Source organism: Bubalus kerabau, chromosome 13 (assembly GCF_029407905.1).
Source record: "Bubalus kerabau isolate K-KA32 ecotype Philippines breed swamp buffalo chromosome 13, PCC_UOA_SB_1v2, whole genome shotgun sequence".
Classification (NCBI taxonomy): domain Eukaryota; kingdom Metazoa; phylum Chordata; class Mammalia; order Artiodactyla; family Bovidae; genus Bubalus; species Bubalus kerabau.
This window is the reverse complement of record NC_073636.1, coordinates 46,075,008-46,096,341: the sequence shown is the minus strand read 5'-3', so window position 1 is coordinate 46,096,341 and position 21,334 is coordinate 46,075,008. Positions and strand designations below refer to the sequence as shown.

Sequence of the window (21,334 nt, the reverse complement as noted above, 5' to 3'; positions counted from 1 at the left end):
GGGTGTTCTGTGAAGGGAGGGTAATGGGGTGTTCTGTGACTGCAGGGACCCGGGGAGACACTGGGTGCTGGGGGCTCCTTTGCTTTCATCAGTCAGGCATGCATTTCAGCAGAAATTCCCTGAGATGGTTGCCCTTACTGTATGTTTGTTATACTTGAGAAATTTTGTCTAGTTTTAAACAGAAGTGGAATAAAGAGTAGTTTGATAGTAAACAGCTTATATGGACCCCCTTTCCCCAAGAGGCACCAATGGAAAGGTGACAGAGGCTGCCTGCTGGCAGCCCGAGGTGTGCGGAAGGCCACCTGTCCTTCTTCTGTCCTCTTGAATCGCTCTAACCCTTCATGAGTCTTGTCTGTGTCCCAAGCAAAGAGGACACACACTCTCCTGCTGTGGTTCTCAGATCATGTTCCTGTGAATCAGGGGCTTCTGAGTGCTGGGCTGAGGGCGTTCTGCTACTGAAATTGAATAATAGTAGCCTTTCCCCCCATTTTGCAGAAAATTTAATGGGTGATATTTTCTTTGTTTGATATTTGTTCTTTTGTAGAATTTCCTTTAATCTCTGTTATCTGCTATCACCTTTCTTTCACTGAGCTTTTACCAAAAAACAAAATTGGGGAGCAAACAGCAGATTTAAAAGCATATAAACTCTGGTCCTGCAGAGTTTGATGGCTCACTGCTTCCAGGTGAACGTGCTGGTCCTGCGTTCGTGGTTGCCAGGATGTGGTAAAATACACCAGAGTGGCACAGTGCTGTTTAGAGGTGTTAAGGTTTGGGTTCCAGTTCTGGGCATCCAAACCATTGGAGAACTTCTGCCCTGCAGCGTGTAGAGATGGCTTCACCCTATAAATTTGGAGGAAGAACCAAGTCAGTTGTGTATTCTAGACCAAAGCAAAAAAGACCTTTTTCACTCCTTCAGGCAGAGCATCATTGTGGTGACTGAGCCCCGGGTTTTCTCCAGGCTGCACCGCTGGGCTGAGGTCTCACCTAAACCCTCCCACTGGAGCACAGAGGAAGCGAGGGGACCACACCGTTAGGCAGAATGAAGCAGGGGTTTGTATGCTTTAATTTTTCAAAATATCCTCTTCTGTCATTCTAGGGACAATTGCATGCCAGTCTTGTTTTATAGATCAGGGAAGGGATATTAAGATTAATTAAACAGAAAGTTTATATGGAAGTTATACATATATTTTGTTTGTGGCCAAAGTCAGGCCTCAAAACTAAAGCCCCTGACCATAAGCCTAAGCCTTGCTTTGCTGCTGCTGCTAAGTCACTTCAGTCGTGTCTGACTCTGTGTGACCCCATAGACGGCAGCCCACAGGCTCCCCCGTCCCTAGGATTCTCCAAGCAAGAACACTGGAGTGGGTTGCCATTTCCTTCTCCAATGCATGAAAGTGAAAAGTGAAAGTGAAGTCGTGTCTGACTCTTAGCGACCCCATGGATTGCAGCCCAACAGGCTCCTCCATCCATGGGATTTTTCAGGCAAGAGCCTTGCTTTAGGTCCACATAAAAATCAAGAGGAAGGTACAGACATTTCCCACATACCCGCTGCCCCCACAGGCACAGCCCCTGCCCGCACCCCCACTGCCCCAATATCAACATCCCCACCAGTGGGACATTTGTTAGAATTGATAAACCTACATTGACATGTCCTCATCATCCAGAGTCCACCGCTGACCTGAGGGCTCATTCTCGGTGTTATAAAGTCTATGGGTTCGGACAAATGTGTGACAGGTCCACCATTCGCATGTCGTTCAGAGTGGTTTTGCTGCCCTAATAATCTTCTGCTTTCCCGTTCCTTCCTCCATCCCCCACCACTGATCTTTCTACTGTCTCCACAGTTTTGCCTTGTTCAGGGTGTCTTATAGTTGGAAGCATAAAGTATTTATATGTACCCATTTGTTCCTAAGATTTTTAATCCATTCTTTAAAGAGAAAAATATTGAAAATGTTCTTTGTTTAATGTCCCCTAAATGACACTGAGCACTTCATTTTGAATCAGGTTAACAGATGCCTCCTGCCCCGAGTTCTGGGACAGTATGTAGTTTATTTAGAATATAATGATTTTACCAAAATAATTTCACCCTGGGAGATGTAACAGACATGGTACTTTTGTCCTTCCTGTCTGACTCTAACAGACACGCATGCCTTTACTTACTGCCATTCTAGAAACAGCATATACAGATGGCAGAGCCCTTTAAGGACTCAAGTGGTTAAAGCAGAGAGAAGCACAGAGGGGAAAACAAACAGGAGAAGATCTGCAGGGTAGAGGCCCACTGACCGTGGGAGGGGTCAGCTTGGGGGGGTCAGCTGGCAGCTCCCAGTGTGTTAGCCAGACCTGGGGCTGCCAGAGGGACAGAAACTTCATTGGTCTATTCCTAGATAACTATCCAAAATACAAAAGAAAATAAAATCCCAAAAGGCAGGTAATTAAAAACCCAAAGCATGCTGTTCACAGAAGGAGCCTTGAGATTTTGAAAACAGGTTTTAATTTTGGGTTGAGGTGAGTGAAAACACAGATGAAAGGTCCATGTTAAGGTGACTTCAAAGTAGCTGCCTACACCTTTGAGGAGGAAAATGGTTGCCAAACCCCTTTATTGATAACATCAGCCTTGCCTGAGCCTGGCTCTTTGGTGTTATCAGATAATTTGTCGCTTTCTCTCCCTTCTGAGACCGTGAGGCTGGTCTCCCACCTTTCATCTCCCCCATAGCCACTCCTCCTATCTCCATTCACTATCTGAGGATACGATGAGGGAACTGATGAAGTGATGCTGAACAGCGTTGAAAGGACAGAGGTGGAGGCTTGTTGTGACCCAGATGTACGATCTCCAGTGTTTGGCCACTGCAGATAGGGGTGCCACCCACGGGCCATGATGACATAGCTGCTCAGCAGTCCAGGTTTCATTTACTGAAGTTGAAAGTTTGCATCAAATGTGATAAATGCTACTTGGACATTTAGATCAAATACCTAAACTCTGTGTATTTTTTTTTTTAACTGAGTAAATGAGTAAAGACTCATTCAGTAAACACTTTAGAGTTAGTTTCCATTCTTCAGTGATGTCAGAATTCTGAGCAGCTATTTCTGTGTCCTGGTAAACTCTGTGAACCAAGGAGGCAGCTTCTGAGAGGAGGTGGGCACAGTGGTGGGGACACTACCCCACGATTTGCCAGCTTCCCACGTGATGAGGTGGTAAAGAATCCACCTGCCAAGGCAGGAGCCGCAGGTTCAATCCCTGGGTCAGTAAGATCTCCTGGAGGAGGAAATGGCAACCCACTCCAGTATTTCTGCCAGAATAATCCTGTGGACGGAGGAGCCTAGCGGGCTACAGTCCATGGGGTTGCAAAAGAGGAGTATACAACTTGGCCTCTAAACAACCATTTAGTCTAATCTGTCTAGCACAGCAGCCCACTTTAAACCCTCAGTAACAACAGGTGTCATTGGTTCCTCCTGCACAGTCCCTGTGACTTAGGAGAGTCTTTCTCTTTGAGTTCACCCACCTGGTTCATGCAACACTGAAAGGTCTTGGGAGCAGAAGGGTGAGTGGAAGCAGTGGTGTCCTGCCCGCGAGGCCCCAGCGCGTGGCATTCTGTCTCCACTGTGACAGGAACTTGGGAGAAGCCAGGTGAAAGGCTGCGGAGGGTCCAGGGGGACTCCCAGTCCAGTGATGATCATGGCACGTGTCTTCATTTACTGAGTCCTGCTTTGAGTCTTAGCCATATTTTGTAGGTTTTAGCATACACATTCTGCACATATTTTGTTAGATTTACCCCTAAGCATTTGACTTTTGGGTGCTGTGGTAAATAGGATGTCTGTACTGATTACTCATTTCTAGCATGAGAAATACAATTGATTTTCTTACATAGACTTTGCATGAGTCAGTATTCTGCAATATTGTGAAATTTATCCTTGCTTTGTAGGTTTTTTCTATTTTTTGGTAATTTCTCAGTAGATAACCACGTCTTCTATAAATAGAGACTTCAGATGTCCAGCACATAGGGTAGGATAGTTAGGAATGGTGAGAGAGGTCATCCTTGCCTCGTACATACTTTGATGGACAGCCGTTCAGTTTTTAATCATAAACCAACAATGCTAGTTTCATGTTTTCAAGCATGCCACTTAGTACATTAAGGTAGTTTCCATCTAGACCTACTTTACTGAAAATTTGTATTATGAATAAAGATTACTTTTTTTGTCAACCATTTTCTGAATCTATTGTGAATTATCTTATTAATATGGTAAATTGCTTAGACTGATGTCCTGATATTGAACCAGCTTTAAATTCCTAGGATAAATATCACTTTCTACTACTATATCATCCTCTTCATACTTTGCTAGATTTAATTTGCCAATGTTTGTTTGGGAATAGTTGTGTTTATACTCATGAGAGAGATTATTGGCATATCTTATATTATCTTTGTCTAGTTCTCATCTTAGGGCAATGCTGGTCTTATTTTCTATTTTTTATTTTTCTGTATCTTAAAAGAGATTATGTAGAATTTCCACCAATTCTTTCTTAAGTATTTGGTATACTTCACCATCTGATCTGATGTTTTCTTCATCAGAAGATTGTTAACTATAAATTCAAGTTCTGTAATAGATATAGGACTGCCTTGGTGACCTGTGTCTTCTTGAGGGAGCTTTGGTAGTTCTGTCTCTCAAGGAGTTGGTCAGTTTCATCTAAACTGTTGACTCTTTAAGCACACTTTTTCCTTTTTTCCTCTGTATCCAATGATGTCTATTGGGTCTATATTTCTGTTTAATTCTTAAGCATAGGCAGGGGCACATTCCTGGACTGTGGTTCCATAGCCTTTCCTACCCTTCTACCAGCTCTGGTCTGGACTCAGCATACATTTTTTTCTCTTCTTCTAGGGTTGAGGGGATTTTTTTCTTTTACCCCCTCATAGCTGAAATGGGTTTTCATCTGTATGCTAAGGTAATGTTATATCCATAGATTACAGAATTTTTTACATTCTTTGGGGATTTCTAGGATTGTGCCCATGGATTGGGTTTTCATGACCTTCCTGTAGTGGGTGTGGTTCTCCTCTCTAAGTCTATAGCATAGGGAATCCTCTCAGCTCTGTTTCAGTTTTGATAGAGACTCCCTGGTTTTGTTGTGGATGGAGAAGTGTGTAATCTGACAACCGGGGGATGGAGGCTGTGACGGCAGCACCAACACCTCTGCTCTCCATCCCCAGCCGCTCCATCCCCAAGTTTGCTCTCTCATCCCCAGCCGCTCCATCCCCAAGTCCCCCGCTCCTCCCCCAGCATGAACTCAGCTGGGCCAGAGAATGGTGGCCTCCTCTCCTCTCGCTGCTCCCTCCAGGAGCCAGTCTCATCTCTGATTCTGGGCGGGTGGGTGGCTTCCCACCTTCAGCTCTCAAATGCGACCCAGAAAAGCCACTAGCTCATTGCTTGGTGCTTTTCCTCGCGAGTTTCAGAGTGCCCATCTTTCCAGTTCTGCGCGCCTGAGTGGGAACTGGACACCATTTGTCAGCTTTCTGTCTCTCAAAATCTTATTTTTCACTGTAAAAAGATACAGAAAGGATTTGTCATAAATAATAAAAAAGTAAAAGTATTAATTTCAGTATTAACAATGACATTTTATTTGACTTGTTTAGATGCTCAGTCATGTCCGACTCTGTGACCCCATGGACTGTAGCCTGCTTGTCTCCTCTGCCTATGGAATTCTCAGGCAAGAATATTGTAGTGGGTTGCTATTTCCCCCTCCAAAGTATTAATTTCAGAATTAAAAATGACATTTTATTTTACTACCAAACATATACTTAGTATTTCCTCCAGCTAGTCACTGTGCAAGGTGCTTTATATAACTGACATCTGAGTTTTAAAACAACACAACTACATGGGTAGTGTTATTTTCTATTTTTTTGGATAAGAAAACTAAAGTTTTAGTTTTAGTTTCACCAAGTCATGAAACCAAAATGAAACACACAGGACTGTAAATGTGTTAAGCATTACTTTTGTTCATCAGGATACATTCAGTGTGTTCACGGAACATGAATGATAGAAGATGTATCAGCATACAGAATTACTGTGTTTAATATACACTGCACTTTCCATATACATGGACTGTAGTGAGAAGGAAATGGCAACCCACTCCAGTGTTCTTGCCTGGAGAATCCCAGGGATGGGGGAGCCTGGTGGGCTGCCATCTATGGGGTCACACAGAGTTGGACACGACTGACGTGACTTAGCAGCAGTAGCAGCAGCTGTACAGAGTAAGTTGATACTATCATGGATGAATTAGTGAGCTTTTATCAGGAGCACCAAATGCCTAATTAGAACAGCTTCTTAGATAAAGATTTCCAACAAATGATAACAAAGAATACCAATATTTTGGGGTACCTATAGAATTCATTATTATACAAATAAAGAATATGTAGTTTTCCCAAGATAAGTATAATAACAGAGAGATACTAATTAAAATATCGTGGTAACATCCTGAATCCAAGTTTCTAAAAATTTCTTTATTTAAGTAATTAATAGGATCTAAGTTTTCATTAGAAGAAACCCACTGAATAAATGTTACAACGAAAACTCTTGGAACTGTACTAATTTAACAGAAAAGAAAAGAGAGTCTATATTTCATTATTTACAGTATTGAGAAAATAAAGCTCTTGAAGTGTTGCAGTGACAATTATTGTATAACTCAAATGTGTAAATAATTTATGAGGAAAGCCTAGAGACCAAACCCAGCTTATTCAAAACAAACCACTTAATTAGGAGCTAGTAATATTTTACTGTAATTGGCATATAAACATACCCCTGACAAATTTTGACTTTTATCAGTTTGATCACAAGATAAAATTAACTTGTGATTAATTAGGTTAGTTGCTGCTTAGCAAAACTGAAGACATCTGATTTGTTTAGTTTTAAGGAGAAAATTGAGTTTCTTCAGTAACTCAAGATAGACATTCAGGTGAGTCAACAAACTGTTTCCTAATTTATATTTTAATTGTTCTGTTCCAACCCAAGAAAATTTACAGGGCATGAAATATTATGAGGACAACTCAAGAGCATTGTTTCTATGTGACCTATGGTGGACATATTAGAACAAATTTCTAGAACACCTGAGTTGGAGAACTCAAACTATTTTATTTTGAGGTTTGCTGTGAAGCTAACATAATCAAGGCAGCTTGGCGATGTTGAAAGACTAGACATGTAGATCAGTGTCAGAGAAAGAACATAGTCATATATGAGTTGTTACTCATGGCCGTAAGGATTTGCCCAACTGATGCGAAAAATTACATGTACACAAAAGCCTGCACATTGGTGTTTATTGAAGTTTTATTTATAAGATCCCCAAACGGGAAGCAAAGAAAATTCAGTAGCTGAGTTGGTTTTAAGCTGTTATAGCTGTATAATGGACTCTTATCAGAGATAAGAGGAAATGTGCTAGAAGGTTATGAAAAGAGAATAATGAATCTTAAGTGTATATGTCAAAGTGAAAAGGAGCCAGTCCTTAAAAAGGCAGGTATCACTGTGTCCCATTATATGACATTCTGAAAGGTGAAACTGTAGTGACAGGAGAAAATGAAGGTTTGCCAGGGTGTCCGGATGTGGGGGAGGGGATGACTAGGTGAGACGCACAAGGAAGCATTTCTGTGGTGACACTGTTTTGCAGATGCTCTAATGATGAATTCAAGATGTTGAGCACTGAGCAAAATGCACAGAACTTTGAGGCAGAAAAAGTAAACCTTAATATATGCAAATTAAAATCATTTATAAGGTGGGGATACCAGGATTGAATGTAGAATGTGACAAGTAACTTTAATTATATTATAGATGTATGAAGTGGGGTGTGATGTAAGTAAATTTGAAAAAGAGCGGCACTTGTAAGATTTAAGGCAAAAAGAACTATGCTTAAACACTGTACTGTGTTTGATAAAGTTGGGTTCACTCAGTGATAAGGACTGACAATTTCAAAATGCTGTAGGTGTGTAGTGGAATTGAACAGTGAAGTTAGTGGACAGTGGGCAGTGGGGGCAGGTGTCCTATTGCTGGGGGAGGTTACAGGTGAGGTAGGGAAGAAGCCAGAACAAACCGTGTTGTGGTGGAGATTGTGAATGTCAGCAGGAGTTCCCCTTCAGCTTAGTGTAGACTCTGGTGTTCTTATATCAAAATGTTTAAATAAACGTGGGGTTGTATAACACCTGTGTCTCCCTGCTGTGTCCATAGAGAAGGCCTCGAAACAGAGACCCGTTATCAATGAGCACACTTAGCTACCAGATCTTGGTTTCTAATGCCATTCTCCAAGGAAAGAAGCCAGGACTCCAAGAAGGAACAGCTGAAAGTGGGAAAGAAAATACACAAGACGATGACGCTGGCACTTTCACCTCTAGTCATCTCCCCCAAACACACTGCTCTAGCCTACCCATGAGGAGATATCCTGGGTGGGGCCCTGCAACAGGAGAAGGCGTTAAGAATAAACTGAGGAGGTATGAATCAGTACTGGTCTTATTTATTAATAATGCATTAATTTCAGCTCATTAATTTTGACAAATGTATCATGCTAGTACAAGACATTGCTACTAGAGGAAGCTGTGTGTAAGCCATCTGAGCACCCTCTGAAGAACAGTCACAACAATTCTGTAAATATGAAATTGTTCCAAAATAGAAAAGTTTATTTAAAAAATCCTTGAGTGAATGTAAAACTGAAGACAGGAGATTGTGCTAGGAGTGACCACAGCTGTGGATAAATGTTGGTTGGGGATTTAGAAGTATTAACAGAATTTTAAAGCTACCTACATGGTTGTTATATATAAGGTTTTCCCTACTGTCTCAGGTCATCCAAACCTTCAGTGTGGTTTAGCTAAGATACCTCCCAATGCCTTCATCAAACTCAAAATTTTCCTTAGGATGTCTCCCCATCTTTCTCAGCTAGGATTAAGAGGATGGTGTAAATGTGTGACAGTGTTAAAAGTGTGACAATGACAGTGAGATTAACTTAAAAATATAACGCTAAATTTGTATGCATTTTCCTTAAATTTTTCAAATCAGTTATGCAATTATTATTTTATTTGTTATCCAGATATATGTTTTGAATTAATTATAATATTTAATGGTTTTACTTGGAAAACAAATACATATAGATGTTCTTCAATTTTTTTCAAGAAAATGAGATTTTCTTAATATTTTGTGTCCCAATATTTAAAATCCACAAAAATGGCAAAAGAATTGCATTTCCTTTTCTTTTGATTTAATAGTTGTGTTATTCTGGATTAAACGCCTATATCTTTTGCAAACATTAAATTCTCAAAGGAAGAAACTTTACACAATATGTTAATATCGACACTTTTACATAACTGGTTCCATCTTTTTCAGTGCTTAATAAATATTTGAATAAGAAATATACAGTCACAGTTCTCTTTTCATTTGAATGTTAACATTCCTTCTCAATTTTAATTTTGGAAATAATTACATCTTCATGATGGATTAATTAATTTAATGAGAGGAGTAAGTATTCAAATGCCTTCCAAAAGTAGACAAAAGAAGCTGTAGTAAGCAGAATTTAAAACACACACATGCATGGTGAACTAATTAGAAAAGATAGACTTTCAGACTACTGAGAAGCATTTTATTTTCCCAAACTGTAGTTTTTATCATATAACGAAACTAAAAATTAGTGTACCTTTTGGAAACTTGTAAATTAACTCGGAAGAAAAGTTATGACTAACCTAGACAGCATATTAAAAAGCAGAGATGTTACTTTGCCAACAAAAGTCCATCTAGTCAAAGCCATGGTTTTTCCAGTAGTCATGTATGGATGTGAAAGTTGGACTGTACAGAAAGCTGAGTGCCGAAGAATTGATGCTTTTGAACTGTGGTGTTGGAGAAGAATCTTGAGAGTCCCTTGGACAGCAGGGAGATCCAACCAGTCTATCCTAAAGGAGATCAGTCCTGAGTGTTCATTGGAAGGACTGATGTTGAAGCTGAAACTCCAATACTTCGGCCACCTGATGTGAAGAGGTGACTCATTTGAAAAGACCCTGATGCTGGAAAAGATTGAAGGTGGAGGAGAAGGGGACGACAGAGGATGAGATGGCTGGATGGCATCACCAACTCAGTGGACTAGAGTTTGAGTAAACTCTGAGAGTTGGTGAAGGACAGGGAGGCCTGGTATGCTGTGGTTCATGGGGTCACAAAGAGTCAGACAGGACTGAGCAACTGAACTTAAAGTGAAAGTGAGGTCGCTTAGTTGTGTCTGACTCTTTGCAACGCTATGGACTGTAGCCCACCATTCTCCTTCATCCATGGGATTTTTCAGGCAAGAATACTGGAGTGGGTTTCCCTGTCCTTCTCCAGGGGATCTTCCTGACCCAGGGATCGAACCCAGGTCTCCCAGATTGCAGGCAGATTCTTTACTGCCTGAGCCACCAGGGAATCCCTAACTGAACTGAACTGAACTGAAATTAACTACACTGAGTGTTCCCATGAACTTGCCCCAGGCAGGTCTCCTCTCTCCACGGTAAGGGGAGACATACACATAACGTCAGTTCCTCTGAATCTACGCTTCATGGAAGCCAGTTTCTCCCAACACAAGATGAGTAGCTGGGCAGGAACTACAGCACCTACTGATTGGGGTGTATTTGCCTAAAACCCTGTGAGTGTCCTTTTAAAACAGTTTTAGGATAGAAATACTGAACCTGTCTTACGATAAGAACTGCCTGTGGTTGAAAACGTAATATACAAATCAGTTAAATTTTCACATTAACATGGTGGTTTCAACCTTAGCTCTAAATGTTGCAAATTAATCTCATTTTGATACTTCCCAGGGTTTTCAGTTGTTTTACATAGGATAACATACTGCTACCATTTTCAGTGCTCTTGAATCTGTGGGTTGATATTCCCATTTCTTAAATTTCATGTTGATTTTTCTCACTCTAAGTTAATATGTCATAAAAGAAAACTCCCTTTAGAAAAAGCTAGTGAATTTTTCTGTCTAATTTTCCTCATTTTCATTTCTGTCATCTAGGTATTTGTTTCCATTAGCATGGAAGCAGCTTGAGGAAGTTTCCATGTTGGAAAATTGCTATAATTCTCCAATCTAAGTTTCCTCTGATATAGAATGTAAACAAAGCTGGTAGATTACTTTCACAAAAGTGCTGCGAACACATGTTACTGTTCCTGGACTCACTGCTTTTAGCTGTAAAAACTGTTAGCAAGAAGGCATTTCCAATGGCCTTCCTGCTATCAGAACCACCGGCAGCAGACAGGGACGTTTCTCTGGGAGTGGAAGTGTCCATCACAGTGAACTGTGCCTGCCCCACATGGAGCACGTTGTTTAGAGTGCTGGCTCCAGACTTGCTGGGACTTCCTGCATCTCAGAGGGCTTCCCTAGTGGCTCAGCTGGTAAAGAACCCACCTGCAATGCAGTAGACCCTGGTTTGATTCCTGGGTCAGGAAGATCCCCTTGAGAAGGGAATGGCTACCCACTCCAATATTCTGGTCTGGTGAATTCCAGGGACTGTATACTCCATGGAGTTGCAGAGTCAGACACGACTGAGCGACTTTCACTTCACTTCACTTCTCTTCTTTCATCTCAGAGTGGACAGGGGTGAGCAGAAGTGTTCCCCACACCCTTTCCCAAACAGAGCCAGACCTAATGTGGAGTCCCCGGGAGAGGTCTTCTGTGCTAAGGACCCCGCTTGCTTCCCCAGCTTGGGAACAGCTGCCTCCTGCAAGATGGTAGTCTCACACCTTGCATCCAGTTCTCATACATTTGCTGTATTTCCCCCTTTTGGTTATAGCTGGAGTTCATTTCAAGAGAGCAGCCATTTGGAATTGTGGTATTTTCCTCTTTAAAGCTCCCAGGTTAGTACACTTTAGAATCATCCGGAAGATGTAACACAGAGCGCTGGGTCTCACCCCGAGGATTTCTAATTCTGCAGCCTGAGCAGAGACATGGATTTGCATTTCTAGCAAATTCTAATGCTCTTGGCCCAGTCAACCTCTCAGAGAACCAGCTTTCTACACTGCCTGGTGCCACTGCTCCTTATACATCTACAAGGTACTTTGATGAGGGAGCTACCTAAAACATGCTCTAAAACAACTGTGCAATTTTTTTTCTACTGTATTTTATAGTATCAATAGATGCATTCCTAATTCACTTGTTACAATTTACATGTAGTATAAAACATGGGATACAAACTCATTAAGTCCACAAGAACGGTAAGTTACATGGAAGCAGTTATTCTTGTTGATGGAGGGAATACAGTGCTTTTCAGGGAGATGCTTGTTAAGAAACAGTAAGATTCTATAACTCTGCTTCTCTCTTGGACTTCCAGTGCTGGGACTCTCTTCTGTTTAATGAATAACCAGATTCATAAACAAAGATTTATGCCCAGGAATATTGAGCATCAATATTCAGAGAGTCAAATATCAGAAACAATCTACATGTCCAGCAGTGAGAAAATAGGCATAGAAAGCTTGGTAAACTGTTAAGGAAGAGTCCACTGAACCCTGTGCATTTAAATGCAATTATAAAGTGCCTTTCCATCAAAATATCTGTGAATTAAATACTGATTTTAAAAGGAGGTCCATTTTCAACAGCATAAATCAGAAATTAAAAAATATGATGAGTCTCTTAAATTTTAGGATCAAGTTTCATTTCCTCACCTGCCTTCTTTGAAGAGCAGTGCCCTCAAGGGTTCTGAACAAAGAAAACCCAACAAAGCCTCTTGTTTTCATGTATGCTCAGGAGAAATGCCAACATTTCGTGATGCCGGAGGGCTTCCTCTGGGCCTCCTTGCTCTTTCTCATCACTGCCGTGATGGCTTTAAGATGAAGTAGGTACAGAAGGCATTCATCACAAGAAATAGAACCATTGCTTTATTCAAAACATTTAAAAAACAAATACAATAAATCAGGTGTTCTTTTTCCTTTGCAAGTATTAAGTACAGATGTACTGTATGCATATGAAATTTTTGATTAAAATGTCTTTCACCAGCCTGTCTCTTTAATTAAATAAAGCTTGTTTGGTATTAATCAAGGCACAAAGAATTTATACCCCAAATCCAGATTAATTAAAAGCCTGGAGCTTGAAGAACAGACTGTGTATAAAGACAAAAATAAATCAATCCAAATATGATATTTATGAATATGGACTGTTTGTGGGCAAAATATAAATAATTTAGATGGAGTAATATATGTCAGATATATGATAGGATTATTTTATATTATAGAATGTATTTACATGTAAATCTGAACTCACGTTTTGAATTAAGGTTTCTATTTTTAACATTTATTGTTCATTACAGAGTGATGATAGCTCTTCCTGGCTGATCCCCTCACAAATCCCGAAGCTCTCCACTACCTGCTCAAACGCATCAGGAGAGTGAATCACATGGCGTCATCTCCCTTTGTGTAAGTTTGGTTTGATCTTATTCAACATAATGCTTACCTCCCTAAATGAGGCACTATCCAGCCACTGTATCAGGAATTGCTAGGGCCCAGCTCCTGCACAGAATTTAGTATGTTAAGTTCATTGGTATATTCACCAAATTAAAGCATGCTTTAGTCTTTAGTTACTTTTTAAACGAGAATGCAATCAAAACATTTGACCACCTTTAAAACTAAAGAATGTATGACTACTGATTCATATATGGAAATGTCCTTTTACCGCACACACACACCCAAGCACATCACAGACACACACATACACACACACACCTTTGTATGAGACATTATCTGATTCTCATTGGAACTTTGCAGATGAGAAAGACCAAATTTGAACTCAGATATTCTAACTTTAAATTTAAGATTTACGCTATTACAGCCATATGTGTGTGTGTGAATCGCTCACTCATGTCTGATTCTTTGCAACCCCGTGGATTGTAGCCTACAAGGCTCCTTTGTCCATGGAATTCTCCAGGCAAGAATACTGGAGCGGGTTGCCATTTCTTCCTCCAGGAGATTGTCCCGACCCAGGGATCAAGCCCAGGTCTCCTGCATTGCAGGCAGATTCTTTACCATCTGAGTCACCTGAGAAGCCCATTACAGCCATATATCGCAAGTTAATCTTCTATGGAAGAAGAAAAATGATTTTAATTCAGTTGATGATCTCAGTTAGAATGGAGCAAGCCCTAGACTATCTGGAATTCCGTGTCACTTAGCAACAGTCCTGGCTGACAAGAGGCCCTCAAGAAATGTCAGTCCTTCTCCTTCTCTCCTCTTCTTTTCTTTTTTTCCCTCGCCTGCATCCATATTTCTTATTTTTATATTTCTATCCTATTTCAGGAGGACAGTAATGAGACAATGAGAATAGATGGTACATTTGATCATTATACAAAATAAAAATGAGTACTTATAAAAGTGTTGTTTCTAATCGGTTGGGAAGAAGATGTCTTATTCAGGAAAGATTGTGAGTATTCATTTAGGCAAGATTGGGAGATCCTTGCCAAATACAAATGTAAAAACTAAATTCAATGAAGAGAAATCTAAAAGAATGTTGTATAATGCTATGTGCTGTGTCTTGGAAATTCTTATTAAGCCTGATGCCTTAGAAGCACTGACTCAAAGATGTAACCTCCCAAATAATCTCAAAGCCCTGTGCACACACTGACGTGCACAAACACACACACACACATGCAAACATACAGAGACACACATGGCAAACACATACACAGCGACACACACAGACACACCCACATATACACAAGTTACTACAAATTTATAAAAATGCAGTATTGGGCAGAGATCCTGATGCATACGAAGTGCTAGTAGCTTCCATTTTCATCATCAGCATTTTTATTATTATTATCAGTTAACTGAATAAATTCTTTAAGACGTTTAATTATAACTTCCAAATCAAATTAATACTTGTGTTACTTTTTACCATGGATATTGATGTCTGTAATGATCTCAGTTTTTTAAAAAATTAAATATTTTTAAAGTTAGAAATCATAATAGTAAAATATAGGAAGAGACCCAATTATTTCTAGCTATAATAAAATTCACCAAAAGTTGAATTTTTTGTAAAATTACATATAAGTAATTTGTTATGGCATCTTAATTTTCAGTTACTCAGTATGTTGTTTAGTTGCTAAGTCGTGTCTGGCTCTTTGTGACCCCATAGCCTGCCAGGCTCCTCTGTCCATGGGATTTCCCAGGCAAGAACACTGGAGTGGACTGCCACTTCCTTCTCTGAGGATCTTCCTGACCCAGGGATTGAACCCATGTCTGGTACATTGGCAGGCATGTTCTTTACTGCTATGCCACCTGGGAAGCCCCACAAATTACTTATATTTTTTGAAAAATTATAGACTTGACAGTGTACATAGTTTCCTTTGTTTGAAATGGTGTAAATTATAATATTGCATGTCCAGATTAAAGTATAAAGCAATAACTGAAAATGTTAAATGCTGCCAAAAGCTCAGAAACAACAGAAGGAGAACCAGTGAGTCACCCAAGCAGTGCTTAGTGAACGCTGTGTGCTGACACCAAAAAAACAGTTGGCAAACCAAGAGCCTCCAACCAGACGGGGTGAGGCTCAGCAGTGCGTTGTTATTAACGCAGCTTATCTAGCAAGAAAGCAGTGACTTTATTCTTCACTGTGACTGGTTATGATTCTAGAATTTTCCTAAATGATGGGGAATTGGTCAGTGGTGACTTCATAGCATCCTCAGGAGACAGTTTCTTTTGCTTATGGTTCCAGAGCAGAAACAAGGAATCATGCGAGTCTCACAGAAGAAGCATAATTAAACTTCGCCTCTGTGACTATACTGGTTTTGTCTGCTTGGGGAGTTTTTAGGGCTGGTTTCTGTTTCAGGCTGTAACATGGACATGCACATTCACACTGCAAAGCCATCGCCAAAACGATGAAATTGTTTCCCCTCTAAAGGTAATGGAAACCCTGCAGCATCTACACTTTCAGTTTATTTCCTGACTAATGATAAGTACCAAGCATTTATAAAGGAAAGACAGATTTTTAGCAGAAAAGGGTGGTGTCTGGGCTTTCTTTTGTTTGTTAGTGTACGGCAGATGAGGTTCATTTGTTTGTAGAGATGAATTTGTAGAAGAATTTGGAGCTCGCACCGGTTGTTCGTTCTGAGTTTTGCTGAGTTACCATGCCTCAGCCTCTTCTGTAGATTCTTCTGTAGACTCCAGAGATCCAGGGACACATTCCTGCTGTCCCATGGTTTATCTTCCTCTTGTGGGAAACACCACTGAACATCTCAAGCAAAACAGAAACAGTTGTCTAGAGTCCGACTGTGGTGGTGGGAGCGGGGAGGTTAAGCAGAAGGGTGGGAACAGTGACGGTGGCAGGTGAGAAGTTAGCTCTTTCAAATGAGGTGTCCATGGCAGGCTTCCCAGAAGAGGTGGTCCTTCAGAATCAAGCCACGAAGTAAACACAGCTCTATTCCCAGATTCTCTTTGTCCTGCCAATCTGACTTTCCTGACTTTTCTCATGAACACTTTCTTCACCCTTTTTGATGCTGATTCCTCCTCATCTTCCCTGCAACATATGGATTTGAGAGATCTATTTTAGCAGGTTTTCTGTATTATTATCATAACCCAGCAGGTGGTTTTACAGACATGTGGGCAGCAGCTTGTTTTTTGTCTCTCACAGAAGAAAAACTATGCCGTTGGTGGTACAGGCCCATGAGTGTACAACGCACACTCTCTCATGTCCTAGAGCCTTTGTCTCTGGAAAAATATGAGCTAAAGTAGGCCTTCCATCCAGAGGAATTGCAGACTCTGACAACATTGTTTTTTAAAGAGTTCCATTTTGTAGAATTAAATATGTAAGGTGTTGCATTTGTAATGACCCAGTCTGGTCTAGCTTATGCTCTGCCATTTCTTCACCTGGGTCACTTCTGCTGTTTCCTTGTTGAACAGACCCTGTGATACTATTGAGCATGTGTCCTATTGAGCTGAGTGCAAAATTCACCTTGATTTCAAGGAATGGATGACTGTCATAAATACTTTGCCTTAACTACAAAGGAAGTCTGGTTGCTGCCGTGCTGGTCTGTCTCATTTGAGGAGATACTGAACGTGAATGATGGGTTGTTTATATCTTCTCTGCCCCTGAGCCCCCCTGTGCCACCTTCCTCGCAATTGGAAGACAGGGGGTGCCAGTCACCATCCCTCCATCCCAGGTCAGCCTGCTCCAAATGCCAATCAAGGATGAGACACTAAAAGCTGTTTCTCTCTTGAGACTGAATCAGGAATACTGAAAGGTTCCAGAAATTTTAAAAGCTCTTATTCCAAATTGCTCAACTTGCTCATAAATCTCACTTCTCTCACATCAGGAACCAGGGTGGACTGTCGCATGTTGATAATAACATTCGTTTGGTCCCAGCGGAATGGATCAAGGAAAGTTCTGGACTTTGATCATGCATTTGCAGCTTGTGTGGAACCGGGTCCCTCACCTCAGTGACACCCGTCTCGGCATCTGCGTGGACCAGCTGGTAACAGTTAGCTTGTTTCCTATCACTTTAGGTTGTGAATTGTGCTTGTTAATAAGGATGGATGGAAAGCAGGTGTGGCAGTTTCTGAACCGTTATTGGGACGTAATTGCTCCGGGCTATTGTTGGAGCAGTTTGCATTTGTACATTGTTCTGGGTGCAGCTGTCAATAGCAGCCGAGCTAGGAATGCACAACGAGTCCGTTTCGGCTGCACTTACAAATCTAAATTGATCCTGAAAGGCATCCAGATCTGACAAGTTAAGCAAAAATGCTAATAATGAAAGCAGACTTCATAAGAGCCAAACTGGTGAGAAATCTCAATCTTTTCAGGAGTTTTGAGGATGTTTCTTCATATTCTTAGTCCAAATGCTTCCTGGTAAATATTGAAATCTCAAATTTTCACTACTTCTTTCGATAAATCAGTTTAAACTATCATCAAGGTTAATAATTCATTTCTGAACATCCCTCTTAAAATTTTTAGAATTGCTTCATGTAATTCAGCTCAGCAACCAAACCCGCAAGGGTCTGAGAGCCTCTGGGCTCAGCCTGGAGAAGGCAGCCGCCCTCCTCTTGTGTAACCTTGAGCCGCTCACCCAGTCTGCTCCCCTGAGTCTCTGTGCCCGTGTGTAGAGAAGTAAAGCAGGCGTCAGTGCTTGCCATGCTGTTTTTGGGGATGGTGTGTGTAAAGTTAAGGTGAACTGAACACTTACCTGGCGGTGGGTCAGCACAAACATCTCTAAGCACCTCACATTGTCCCTCATTTAATCCTCACAAAATCTGTGATTCAGAGGTTGTGCTTCTGTGCTTCTATTTTGCAGGTAAAGGTGTGGAAACTGAGGCTCGTGGAGGCTTGGGGTCCTCTCTGCCACAGAGCCGGGACTCAGGTACCTACCGGCTCCAGGCTCAGTGTGGACTGTGTACCACGGTGCTCCACTAGAGTCTGTTTTATGAAACTCATAAAACAGTGTTTTCTACTTCTATTCTAAATGGCGATTTCTAATCTATTTCTGTGGAATCCTGGTGTCCAGTGAACTCAGTGAAGATGTGCACCAGCAGATTGTGTAGTATTATCCTCAAATCAGCTTGTAAAAAACATAGATTAATGAATAAAAAGGTTAGTGTATTTTTTACCTTTTCATCCACATTTTCCCCCTTTAGCACCTCCTGGAAAATACTAGAGAAAGGTAACAGATGATAGTGTAAACAGATCACGAATAAATCAGGATTACCTGTAAGTATAGGAACAGATTGATACATTTAAGCCACAGCCTGAACCTGTGGTTGTAATTTGACTTTATCTAACCATTATTTACCCATGTTCTCCTGTAATCAAGTTGTTCTCAGTTTATGAGGTGACATTAAACATGCCAAGACTTCACCACATTAGACAAAATGCCGTGAGTCCTGGAAACCTGTGTTGTTTGGGTGCTGGGCCCTGACTGTCTATGTGCTGGACAACATGGGGTCTTCAGGCAGAACCCACTCTCGTGTGTGCATCTCAGGCTCTGTGATTTTTGCCAGAATAACTTGAGATTAAGTGGAGCTTTCCCCTCTTATTGCTAATATAAAAAACATACTTTCATAACTAAGAACCTTATTAACATTGATTTAATGCTTTCGTGTATTTCATGGTCATGTTCAAGTCTCACTGATTGCCCTCAGTATCATTCTTTATAGCAGGATCCCAGCCTCCGGGATCTAATGCCTGATGATCTGAGGGGAGCTGATATAATAGTAGAAATAAACTGCATGGTAAATGCAATGCACTTGAATCATCTTGAAACTATCCCTCCCCTACACCCTCCTTGTCCATGGAAGTATTGTCTTCCATGAAACCTGTCCCTGGTGCCAAAAACACGGGGGACCCCTGCTTTATAGGAGAGAAGCCCTCCCAGTTCAGGATTCAGCTAGACCAGGTGTTACCTTGTCTTCCTTGGCTTCTGCTCCTTGTGTTGGAAGAAAACAGGCCTCTTGCTTTAGAAGCCCCCCTCTGTGGGCGTGTCAGTGTTGCTTTATGATTAGATTTGGCTCTGAATTCCTGGCAGCAGCCCTAGGGGGCTAGTCTAAATGATGTCAGGGGTCAGTTGACCTTGGAGCATGTAGTTCAGCAGTTGTTGCCTGATTTCTCCACCTTGGACTCCCTATTTTTGCATCTTAAAATCAGCATATTGCTGTATGACTGAAACCAGATCTGCCCCGACCCTGAATTTTGGGGTTCCCTTGAGTGAACCAGGTGCCTCTTGCCTGCTTCTGCTTAGGCCTTATTTTCCTGTTAATCTGGGAAGTTTTCAACAGATATAATGTGTCTATTGGAAATCTTGGGTCTGAAGTCAAGAGACAGTAGAGTTTTAGGTTAAACTACACAACATGGAAACTAGAGAAGTCCACCTGTTAGGGTCTCATCTTTTCTCATCTGTCAAAGAATTGCAGGGTAATCATTTATATGCTATGATTTAAAAATATAATCATATCCAAAAACAACATAGCAGAGAAAACACCCAATGTGGTCCTACCACAAAACACCTAGAAACATCAGATAAAGTATAAAAAGTCTCTCAAGTGCAAAACTAAGCTCAAAATAAACAGGAAAATCTCCCAGGGCAAAAATTAAACAGGGACAAAATACAGTGTGCCTTTTCCCTCTAGGGCTTCAGTTACCTCATGGGAATGTGCTATCCTTAGTGACACTGTGGTTTGGCATTTAATGGCCCAAAAGAACACAAATGAACAGGGGGAGACAAGTACATGGGGGTGAAGCTACAGTCAGACTGTGGCTGGGTCCTGAGTGAGAAAGACCCAGGAAGGCCAGGCATGTGCTCACTGGACAGAAAAACAACTCCAGAGTCCGCCTGTAAAACACAGTCTATAAACAAAACACTTCTCATATAGGGTTTGGATTCAAATTTTTACTGATGTTTTTGGTTCATAAAACTTCAAGTCAAGACATACAGGTTGAATCTGGGTCTGTGATGCCCCTAGGAGCACTTTATAGAAGCACACGCATGTTCTCCACAGTGGGAGGACGTTTGATTGTAGGCCACTTAGGGTTTCGTGCTGCTAAACAAACCATCAAAGTTACAAAAGTGAAAAAAGTCCTAGAAAATCCAAAACTTAGTCATCAGAATATGTTTTAAAGGATACACTTGACATAGAAAATACAAACTCAACAAATTACTAGAAGGAAATTGCTATAAGAAAATACAAACTCAACAAATTACTAGAAGGAAAGAAGATATTGAAAGATAAGGCTAATAAACAGAACCAAACATGACAGCTGGGTATACAAGTGTCTGAGAGGAAATGCACCTCTGCTACTGGAAAAAAGGTCTGAGTGGCAGACTAGAAATCAAGTGGTTCTGGCTACAGTGTGTCTAGGTTGATGCAAATAATGCAAAAAATATCAACAGGTATTCACAACCCCAGTGGCTTTTCCTGGGTGCAGGAGTTGAATGCAGACTCAGCTCCTAGAGGAAAGGTGCCTTGATGATGTGTGTACAGCCAGGTGACCTTGTGCTCAGAGACTCAAATTCTGGAGTAGGCCCAGCCTGACCTACACCTGGCCATCAGTGCAGAGGGAGCACAGTTTGGTGTGGGAGATTCATGGAACCGGATGGAAGTTTGAGGTAAAGTTGAATTGTGTTAGTTGAACAGCATAATTCCATATTTGTACATACTAAAAAAGGGTCAACACAGTAAGTTTAGATAAAATCTATCACTGTACAGTTAAAATTTTCTTCCTGTGATGAGAACTTTTAGATCTACTTCCAGTAACTTTGAAATATGCAGGTGGCTCAGACAGTAAAGAATCTGCCTGCAATGCAGGAGACCCGGGTTCAATCCCTAGGTCTGGAAGATCCCCTGGAGAAGGGAATGGCTACCCACTCATATTCTTGCCTGGGAAATTCCACAG

General features: G+C 41.1%; 1 long non-coding RNA gene across 1 annotated transcript; it reads right to left on the bottom strand.

Annotated features, from left to right (window-relative positions):
* Nucleotides 1-14,766: 14,766 nt before the first annotated feature.
* Nucleotides 14,767-19,379, bottom strand: LOC129624971 (uncharacterized). The gene is made up of 3 exons (XR_008701210.1): nt 19,348-19,379; nt 18,135-18,506; nt 14,767-16,471 (listed from the first exon to the last, which is right to left on the bottom strand). It is a non-coding gene; the product is annotated as an uncharacterized LOC129624971 (long non-coding RNA).
* Between the last annotated feature and the right edge of the window lie 1,955 nt (nt 19,380-21,334).